A 10943-nucleotide genomic window follows, 5' to 3' on the forward strand; every position below is an offset into this window, starting at 1 on the left:
GATATTCTCTCCATTATTGTTATCACTAGCGAATCCAAGTGTGGAAACCAAGATAGTCCTCTGTTTCTTGACTTGTGGACTGTTATGGTGTGTGATTCAGTGTTTTCTCTTATTTATCTTACATCATTTGGTCACAAATTCATCTTTGGTATTGTTTTTACAATACCAATCTTGGGCTTTCTAGCTAAAAAAATCAACATAAAAAATTTAGTGTTCTTGTTGTTCTTGGCCTTGAAAGTGTTGTTCTTGTTGTTCATCTTGGACGGGGTTACTTGTAGCATCTATATCTAGTAGTCCTTTAGTGTGTATTATTTTTTCTTGTGTTAGTTTTGTCATTGACTAATAATAAAAGCTGTCTAGATCTATATTTGATCTAGAACTTGTTAAAGTTGTGTTGTGGACAAGGACCTAGGGCGAGAATTTGTGACTTGTTCTGGCCAGTTGGGTCTTGAATTAGTGAATATTTTTGTTGTTCATGAAGGATTGTTGTGGTTTTTATCTTGTTCTTCATGACATCTTACAACTTAAGACAACCAAAAGTGTAATATAGATTCAAAAAGGTGAACCTACAAGGTGTAAAGTTGTTTGTGAGAAGACTTGAGCCATCACTTGACTTGACATCTCCTTTTCAACCACTTTTCCTTATTTCAAGGGACCTTGTTTTGTGTGAATTGTACAAAGTCAAGTCTTTCCTTTTGAAGATTAGACTTAAAGGAGATTTAAGACATACACTTTCCCTCCAAAACCAATTATTTCCATTACATAATAACTAAAGTTTGTAAACTTCTACTAGTAACTAATTATGGGGCCGTACCAATGGTGTACTGCCATGTCACCCAAGTTACTGTTCACACAAAGATTTTAATCTCAAATTGTGATCTTTTAGTTTCATTTTGTTGTCTCATTAGTTTCGTTTGTTGATTCCAATACTAACTTACAAAGTAGTAACAATTTACTAGATTGTGAGTTGGTTTTGAAACCATTTTTTCCGTGTTTACATTCCTTTGTGTGTTTTTATTCTTTTGAGTCATTGTACACACTCGGTTCACCTCTCAACATCTCATGGACTACAATCAAACTTACAATAATTGTGAGATCAAAAGTGAGAAAATTCGAGGGACAAAGGTTTATAGAGAGAGTGTGAGGACCATTCTTTGAACAACTGACTTGTTTATTGTTTTATAGGTAACCTCTTGGCTACAATGGACAACAATTCACTTATTGCTATCTTGGAAAGTCATTAAACTATTGATCGAAGAATGGAAATTAGTAACTTGGCTCGTGGAATTTTGTGGTGAACATGGAGGGTTGAATTTTGTAGGAAAATTCCTGGGGGAAATGGTGATGGAAGGGTTTTTTTCATGACCACTTGAGGAAACATGGAGTCGAGGAGTAGAAGCACGAGAGTTTCTTCGACTCTCTATTCGATCCAACCTCTCATTCATAGTAGACATCTCTCCTAGGATTGAGGACATAGTCGTGAGCATAATTTCCATTCTTCGATTAATATTTTAAAGTCTTTCCAAGATAGTACCAAGAGCATTGTTGTACATTGTAGCCAAGAAGTTACCTACAAAACAATAAACAAGTTAGTTGTTCAAAGAATGGTCCTCACACTCTCTCTTTAATCCTTTGTCCCTCGGATTTTATCACTTTTGATCTCACAATTGTTGTAAGTTTACATGTAATCCATGAAACGTTGCGAGGTGAACCGATTGTGTATAATGACTCAAAAGAATAAAAACACACAAATGAACGTAAACAACTCACAATCTAGTAAATTGTCACTAGTTTGTAAGTTGGTATTGGAATCAACAAACGAAACTAATGAGACAACAAAATGAAACTAAAGTATCAAAATTTGAGCTTAAAATGTTCGTGTGAATAGTAACTTGGGCGACATGGCAGCACACCATTGGTCACGGCCCCACAATTAGTCACTAGTTGAAGTTTACAAACTTTAGTTACTATGTAATGTAAACAATTGGTTTTGGAGGGAAAGTATATGTCTTGAATCTCCCTTAAGTCTAATCTTCAAAAGGCAAGACTTGACTTTGTACAATTCCCACAAAACAAGGTCCCTTGAAATAAGGAAAAGTCGTTGAAAACTAGATGTCAAGTCAAGTGATGGCTCAAGTCTTCTCACAAACAACTTTACAACTTGTAGGTTCACCTTTTTGAATCTATATTACATTTTGGTTGTCTTAAGTAGTAAGATGAGATGATAAAAAAGATGTACACCACAACAATCCTTCAATAACAACAACAATATTCATTAATTCAAGACCCAACCGGCCACAACAAGTCACAAATTCTCGCCGTAGGTCCTTGTTCACAACACAACTCTAACAAGTTCATGCTCAAATATAGATCTAGACACCTTTTAGTGTTAGTGAATCACAAAACTAACACCATAAACAAAAATACACCCCAAAGGACGACGAGAACTAGACTCTTCAAGCAACCTTGGCCAAGATGAACAACAAGAATAACTCTTTCAAGGCCAAGAACAACAAGAACATCAATTTTTTTAAATTTTCTTAGCAAGAAAGCCCAAGATTGGTATTGTAAGAACAACACCAAAGATGTCTTTGATAACAAAAGATACAAGACAAGCAATAGAAAACGTGGAATCACACACCAAAATAGTCCACATGTCAAGAAATTGAGGTCTATCTTAGTGACCATACTCGAATTTGCTAGTGATAACAATAATGGTGAAAATATCACATGTTAAACACAATAATCAGCCAGCCCCAATCTAAGATTAACAATAATAAATGAAGCACAAGATGAACATAACAAAGTGAATAACACAACAAGACAAATGGCTTACAATACAAGATACCAAACCGTGACAAGATTACAAAAATGTAAATGATAGAAAGATAGACATACACTACTACAACATCTAAGAACATAATATGTTCTCAAACACAAAGACCCTTAACAATGAAAGTATCAACACATACACTCTTCAAAGAACAAATGAGGGAACTAAATCCTTCAAGCGTCCAAGGTTCCAAGCAAATAAACAACCAGAGTGAATTCACACTCTAATTGTTACGTAGTTTCGGCCAAGACCCCTTTGGGAGATAACTTGTGTGTTTCAAGAGTGATATACAATATTCAATATCCAAAAACTAAGTGAATAAACCCTAATATGTTCCTTATATATTACAAAACAAATAGAAGTTAAAATAACCAAAAAGGCCCTCCAAAAATGGGTTGCCCCTCTAGTGTATGGAGTGGACTGTTTTGGTGTGTATTTGGGCCTTTAATTACACTTCTCTTGCGTATACACTTTGTAGCTTTCAATGCACACCACATAAGTCTATTTCCGTGATTATTCTCGTATCATCCTCTCCATCTTGAGAAGAATTTTCCCACAGATTCACGGCTTCACTTCGTTCAATTGGCCATTTAAAAAAAAACACTCAAAATAGTTCACAAAACATAAAGAACCCGAGAGATCAATATGAACAAATCTTGGCCTACATCTTCATTTTGAACCTCGGCTTCCTCTCCATATTTAGACTTGGATTCAATCTTATCCGACTGAAGTCTCCTTCCATCATATTAGCATCTTCATAGAATCTATGTACTTCGTGTCCCTTTCTTCCATAATCATCAATATGGACATATCGGTTTTGTGGAAGTAGAGTTTCAGTTGAGGAGGCTATTTTGGTAATGTGAAACATTGGTTATGAAGCTTGGATTGGAAGGAATGGGCCTCCAAGTCCTTCTTGTATGACTTGATCAATTTGCGGGAGAAGTGATCTACCTTGTTCTCGATTTTGAGGGTAATTAGTAACTTGGCTCATGACATTTTGTGGTGAACTTGGAGGGTTGACTTTTGTAGGAAAATTCTTAGGGGCAATGGTGATGGAAGGCTTTTTCTCATGACCACTTGAGGAAACATGGAGTCGAGTATTAGAAGCACGAGAGTTCCTTCGACTCTCCATTCGATCCAACCGCTCATTCATAGTACACATCTCTCCTCGGATTGAGGACATAGTCTTGAGCATACTTTACATTTCTCGGTTGATAGTTTCAAGTTTTTTCAAGATAGAACCAAGAGCATTGTATTCCATTGTAGCCAATAAGTTACCTACAAAATAATAAACAAGTTGGTTGTTCAAAGAATGGTCCTCACACTCTCTCTTGAATCCTTTGTCCCTCGGATTTTCTCACTTTTGATCTCATAATTGTTGTAAGTTTTCTTATAATTCATAAGACATTGAGATGTGAACCGAGTGTGTACAATGACTCAAAAGAATAAAAACACACAAAGGAAAGTAAACACGAAAAAAATGGTTTCAAAACCTACTCACAATCTCATAAATTGTCACTAATTTGTAAGTTGGTATTGGAATCAACAAACAAAACAAATGAGACAACAAAATGAAACTAAAAGATCACAATTTGAGCTTAAAATTTTTGTGTGAACAGTAATTTGGGCAACGTGATACCACACCATTGGTCACGGCCCCACAATTAGTCACTAGTTGAAGTTTACAAACTTTAGTTACTACATAATGGAAACGGTTGGTTTTGGAGGGAAAGTATAGGTCTTGAATCTCCTTTAAGTCTAATCTTCAAAAGCCAAGACTTAACTTTGTACAATTCCCACAAAACAAATTCCCTTGAAATAAGGAAAAGTAGATGTCAAGTCAAGTGATGGCTCAAGTCTTCTCACAAACAACTTTACAACTTGTAGGTTCACCTTTTTGAATCTATATTACACTTTTGGTTGTCTTAGGTTTTAAGATGAGATGAAGAACAAGATGAACACCACAATAATACTTCAAGAACCACAACAATATTCACGAATTTAAGACCCAACCAGCCCCAACAAGTCACAAATTCTCGCCCTAGGTCCTTGTTCAGAACACAACTTTAACAAGTTCAAGCTTAAATATAGATCTAGACACCTTTTAGTATTAGTGAATCACAAAACTAACACAAGAAACAACAATACACACCAAGGGACTACTAGATCTAGACACTATAAGCAACCTCGGCCAAGATGAACAACAAGAACAACACTTTCAAGACCAAGAACAACAAGAACACCAAAAGTTTTTTTTTTTTTTCCTAGCAAGAAAGCCCAAGATTGTTATCGTAAGAACAACACCAAAGATGGATTTGATACAAAATTATACAAGATATAAAATATAAAAAAACAAATCACATACCAAAATAGTCCACAAGTCAGGAAACCAAGGACTATCTTTGTGACCACACTCAGATTCGCTAGTGATAATAATAATGGAGAGAATATGACGTGTTAAACACAATAATCAGTCAGCCCCAAACTAAGATTAACAACAATATAGGAAGAACAAGATGAACATAACAATGTGAAGAACACAACAAGACAAATGGCTTACAATACAAGATACCAAACCGTGACAAGTTTACAAAAATGTAAATGATAGAAAGATAGACATACACTTCTACAAAGTCTAAGAACCTAATGTGTTCTCAAACACAAATACCTTTAACAATAAAAGTAGAAACACCTACACTCTTCAAAGAACACAAGAGGGAACTCAATCCTTCAAGCATCCAAGGTTCCAAGCAAATAAACAACAAGAGTGAATTCACACTCTAATTGTTACGTAGTTTAGGCCAATCCCTTTTTAGAAAAGAACTTGTGTGTTTCAAAAGTGAGATACAATATTCAATATCCAAAAACTAAGTCAACAAACCCTAACATGTTCCTTATATATTACAAAATAAATAGAGGTTAAAATGATCAAAAAGGCCCTTCAAGAATGGGCTGCCCCTCTAGTGTATGGAGTGGGTTGTTTCGGTGTGTATTTGGACTTTTAATTACACTTCGCTTGCTCATACACTTGGTATCTTTCAATGCACACCCACATAAGTCTATTTTCGTTATTATTCTCGTATCAATAATAGCTTTATACCATCACACATATTATATATTACTAAGTACCTATAGGGAATATAAAATTATGAATTGTTTATATTTGTTATCATGAGAGTGGTACAGCCACAATTACCAAAACTTATAAAAAAAAATTTGGGAAACCATAATAATTATAAGAAGAATTAATGAAGCTTTAATAAATTTCAAAAACTATGGTAGAGAAACCTAACTTTTAAGAAAGAATACTTCGAATAATGTTGTAAAATCTAGAATTAACGAAGTAGAGAAGCTACTACTTAGAGCACAAGATAGAGACCAAGCTTTAAAAAATACACAGGTTTATCTGTTAAAAAAATCTAAGGCTAAGTTAAAGAAATACATACTTTATACTATCTAATAGGTTATTATATTATTTTCTAAAATGAAAAAACATTAATTACTATTTTAAAAGTAATAAATTTAAGAAAAGATTTACAATAAAAAATTCTTGAAAAAACTATAGATCATATTGTTCAAGAACGATGGTCTATTGGTATTATGATGGTTATTTTACTGATTAATTTATTTCACTGATTAAGTGAATAAAAATTCCACATGCACACCCTGCTTGCGAAATTCATTTTATTGGTATCAGAGAAGTCAAAAAAGCTATAAATAGTAACTATTTAGAAAATAAAAGATTAAGTGAAACAAAAGAAGAACCTGATATATTAAATTATTTAATTACTTCGATCTCTAGTATTGAGGAAAAATTAATAATACATTTAAAGTCTAGAAGAATGGGGTGCATACAACCTAATTATGACTAATTTAGGTTTAGGGAACCACCTAAATATTATGGATAAAGAGCAGACTTTAAAATTATCACCCGAATTAAAACAAGAACTTAACATCCGAAAGGAAAGATATACTTATAACTCATTTGCAGGAGTTTGTAAAAAATCGTTGTTTCTTTAAAAGAAGATCATTTTTGAGATGGAACTAGAAATCTAGCATCTAGAGTATAAACTAGAACATAATTTGATTAAATGAATAAAGAATTCTTAGAAAAGGTTTTAGAGAAACTTGATGATCTCTTAGTTATGCAAAAGCATATAAGCCTTAAAATAAATCTAATAGAAGAAGAAATAAAAACCCTTAAAAATAACTCACCTGCTAAAATACATATTCTTATTGACAAAGATGCTACCCTTAATAAGGAATTAGGTAAAAGAATTATAGACAAAATTTTTGTTTCAAGAATTTCGTGTAAGGGAACCTATCAAAAAGGAAGTCTTGATGAAAAAATTATATCTAGTTTCCTAGAAAAAACACAAAGAGAAGAGTTAGAAAAATTTGAATTAGAAATTATCTCAAAAACTTCTAAAGAAAAGGATAAGAAAGACGCCTCTATCTCTAAAACAGAAATAGAAGAAACTAAATGAACTAGACAAACTAGTATATGTTTTAGAAGAGTCTATTATTAATGATCAAAATTATCCTGTCCATAAGACTCATGGGGATATAGGAGGACCCTAAGAAAAATTTAAAATACCTAAAAAAGAAAAAAGTTTGTCTAACGAGCCATTATCTAGGAGTAGCTTCCTACCAAAATCTAAGAAATGAAAAGACTACAATAGCCAATACTATATAAATTCTAAGGTTAAATTCATGTCAAATAGTCTCCCAAGTAGGAGACGCTAAATCTTCCCAGTTTCTAGACCTGGACTGTAAAAGAGAACCAGGAGAATTTCTAGGCTTATGGGCAAAAAACTTAGCATTATTTTTTATACTAGGGAAAGTAAAAAATTATACAAGTATTGAAAAATATTTAATTGCTTCAAATACCTTCACTGGAAAAGTAGATAATTGGTTCAGAAGGGTTTCAGAAGAAGTTGAAAAGGTATTTAGACTAGCATTCATATTAGATTTTCATAAAACAACTCGAGTAGGAATAGATCACCTAGTGAGGTATATAGGAGCTGAATTTTGAGGAAGCCAAGCAGAAATTTCTAAAGGAAAAGAAAAACAAGGGCTACTAGCAGCAAAATGGCTAAAAAAGCTCCAAATTTGTAAATGAGGTACATCCAAGAATATACTTGTGAGTTTGAAACATACTACTACCAATTATTTGATAGTAATAAAAATTTAAATCCCTACATGGACAAGTATTATCAAAACCTACCAGGATATTAGGCTAGTTATTTTAGAGATGAATATGCAAAGGAAGATCAAACACAGGATTCTCTGGGAAGAAAAATTACATTCCTTAAACAAAGGCTTAGTTAATTTTGTATGTTACATAACATGCAAAGAAAAACCAATAGAATAAGCACACAAATTTACTGTGAAGACATAGAAGCAGTATCTCAGTGGGGATGTTACGAAAATCCTTCATAAAGAAAAAGGAAAACCAAAGGATTAATTAAAAAAAAAATATTACCAAGAAAAATTATATACCAAAGAAAAAATACTTCAAAAAATGAAGAAATTTTAGAAAAAAAACTACCACAGATAAATGTAAATGCTATAATTGTGGAGAAGAAGGTCACAAAAGTTATGAATGCAACAAGAAAAGAGTAAAAATATCTAAAATAGATAGAGAGGAAATAGAGTCAAACTTAGAATCAATCTTATCTATTAAAAGTGAAGATTTTCACGAAGAACTCTACGAAGAATTTTCAGAATCTAGCCAGAATAGTTGATGCAAAAACTCTACAACCAAATATTCCTAGTGAATATGAAATTCATGTAGGAAAAGCAATAGAACTATGAAGTTCTTCCACCTCAAGTCAAAGACTCTCAATAGAATATGGGAGAAACTCAATAAGGAAAGGTAATTCTAGAAGATTTAATACTGAAGATTCTAACAATATTACAGAAGTTTCAGGAAGGTTCTTCAACGGAAGCGACCGGAACAAATAAATAATCCTAATACAGTCAGGATCATCAACAAATCATATCAAGGAATATATCTTATATGGGTTAATTAGATATGAAGGTAAGTCATACATTTATAAAACATTTCAATGAAATAGATATGAATGTTAAAAAATGGTAAAGTTACCAACGCAACTTCGAACAATCAGAGAAGAAGTTCCTTGTTATATTAGTAATCATGAAAATAATTATAATATAATCTTAGGAGGAACATTCCTAAATATTTTGGATCAATATATTATCCAAAAGGATGCAATCCAAAAAACTTTGGGAGATAAACTTGTTTTATTCAAAAAATCTGAATGTCAAAGAAAACCTCTTTTAGAGTATTTGTATTTGTAGAATTCATAACCTACGAAACAAAACTAACTTCTTATTGTCAAATAGATAACGGGTCAAACAAAACTAACTTCTTGTATAATGCTACTAATAGGCTTTAATATAGGGTTTGAATGGATTTTGGGTGTGGAGGAATGACCAAAACGCCCCCCAAAATTAAATAATTCTCGAATTTGTCCTTTGATGGACTGTTTTGGTAGTTTGAAGTAGATCAATCATAACATTTTACTCCGATATCTAAATTGGATGATACAAATTTCATTAGAAAGAGGAATCTCATATATTTCTATTGATTTATAGTATCTCACCCAGATCATTGTGTACGAGGAGTTATGATCATTTGAACTTGACCCAAAAATTTACTTTTGATAGGCTGAAGTAGATCGACCATAACTTTTTGTTTCGATAGACAAATTTGATGAAACTAATTTCATTGGAAAGAGGACTCGTAGAGCTTTCCGTTGATATATAGTAAATCACCCAAATCATTATATACAAGGAGTTATGATCGTTTAAAATTGGAGCAAAAATACGCCAGGCCTCATTACTTTTTCCTGCACATTTTACTGTTCACTACTATTCACAGTTCGATCGAAAAGTTCCTAACTCGTCACTCGGGTGTCCGTTTTGGAAGATCCATATATCGTTGGAAACTTTATTCGATACTCTACGTAATGGTGGGTCATAATCAAAGAAATTATGCACAAAAAATTTATAATTCCTTCTAGAAGATAGAACCCAACACATTTATACACAAAATTTCAACAAAAAATTTTACGGGTTATTACAAAGGATGAAGATAGACCTTCAATGTCAGATTAGATGTAACTTACATCTGTAAAGAAAGACAATAATAGGAAAGAAAATGTAAAACAAAAGCAATTACGTCAAAATAAGTGTCGGCACTAAAACGACAAAGATGATAGAAGAAATTGGACCCCACTATCCAAAAAGAAGCCAATCAAGAGAAATATGAATCTTATCTTATCTCTTATCTTATCTTGATAAGGGAATAAGAGATAAAAAAAAATAGATTTATAAGGATGAACCAATAGAAAATAAATATTGTAAATCTACCCCTCCTTGTAACTATTAAAGGAGAGAGAGAAACCTATAGAAGACAGACTACATTTTCTCTAAATATTTTCTTTCTTAGAAAAATCCTAGGTATCTTCTACATGAGTGAGTAAGAGACACCTCTCCTATCAGAAAAAGATAATAAATAGTGTGTACTTAAGTATAAGGAAGATCGGATTAAAGATTTTTCCGATGTTGTAATATGTTCAAGAAATAAAAAGTTTGTTTCATATATCCTTTGCAAATATTTTATGCTGGTAAAAAATGAAGGTTGCGATCTTCAGCCTTAACGGAGGAAGGACGGAGCAGTAGCCTGAGACAGCGAGTCACAATAGGTTAAAAAGTTCTTCATAGCCGGAAGGAGAAGCACTATGGTATGGATACAGCTAACATCAAAGAAGGTCGAAAGGTATATGCATAAACTCTACCATTTTATGAACATATTAGCATAAGATAAGTTTGTTTTCATATCTGCTCTATACCTTTATACATATTATATATTATTAAATACCAATAGGGAATATAAAATTATGTAAGAAGGTATAGAGCAGATATGAAAAAAGACTTTTCTTAAGTTAATATGTTCATGAAATAGTAGAGTTTATGCATATACCTTTCGACCTTCTTTTATGTTAGCTGTATCAACACCATAGTGCTTCATATTAGAATGATATATATCAAGTTCCTAGACCTGGAGTGTAAAAGAGAAGCA

This window comes from Capsicum annuum, chromosome 11 (genome assembly GCF_002878395.1).
Source record: "Capsicum annuum cultivar UCD-10X-F1 chromosome 11, UCD10Xv1.1, whole genome shotgun sequence".
NCBI lineage: Eukaryota > Viridiplantae > Streptophyta > Magnoliopsida > Solanales > Solanaceae > Capsicum > Capsicum annuum.